The sequence below is a fragment of the Bison bison genome, unplaced genomic scaffold, assembly GCF_000754665.1.
Source record: "Bison bison bison isolate TAMUID 2011002044 unplaced genomic scaffold, Bison_UMD1.0 scf7180017864270, whole genome shotgun sequence".
NCBI classification, from domain to species: domain Eukaryota; kingdom Metazoa; phylum Chordata; class Mammalia; order Artiodactyla; family Bovidae; genus Bison; species Bison bison.
This window is the reverse complement of record NW_011494842.1, coordinates 7,155,277-7,156,098: the sequence shown is the minus strand read 5'-3', so window position 1 is coordinate 7,156,098 and position 822 is coordinate 7,155,277.

Here is an 822-nt window from a genome sequence, read left to right as displayed (position 1 = left end):
AGAGGTGGGCCTGGGTCTCCAATGCAGGTGAGGCGGCGGTGGCAGCGGCGGTGGCGGGAGCCTGCGCTCCGCACGGCTGTTTCTGCAGCACAGTCGGTTCCTCGGTGGCTCAGCTTGGCAGAAGCAAACACAACGGGGGGAGGAAAAGGTTAACCAAAGGGGCTGCACAGTGGAGGAGACGGAGAGGAAACAGGGAGGCAGAGCAGAAGGTCTCTCGCGGCCTCCCCGAGCACCCTCCGTGGCTCAGGCATCTGCTCGGAAGGCACGAGGGCAGGAGGCAGGAGACCCACCTCGGCTTGTCCACCGGGTTTCGGCTCTAAAGGAACCGCCGCCACTGAGCGGCGGTGCCCCCCGAGTCGCGCTCCGTGCTATGCTTCCCCCCACGGAACCGCGGCTCCCCACCCAAGGGCGCGGGGCCTCCGCGCCGCCTTCCCCGCTGCTGAGCCCTGACCCCACACCACGGAGAAGGGCCAGCAAGCACTGCCCAGCCCAGGTCCCCGCCCTCAGGCGGCGGCATCCCGAGGGGAGGAAGTGCAGGGCACTGACCCCCCTCCTGCGGGTCCCCCAGGGCGGCCTTCCTCTTCCGCCCGCCTGTCACTCCCTGGCCAGGGCGTGAGGAGCCAATCCCACTCCATGCAGCTCAAGACCCCCGAGACAAAGACTCCAGGGGCGTGGAGCCAGCCTGTGGGTGTCTAGGCGCTCAGAGTCGCAGGCTTTGGAGCCAGGCATGTGCCCCAGGGGCCTCACAGCGGGCTGACCCCGGCCCAGCTGAGGTCTCACGGCAGGAAGACAGGCCACCGGGCAGCGGGAGCTGCGGGGCGG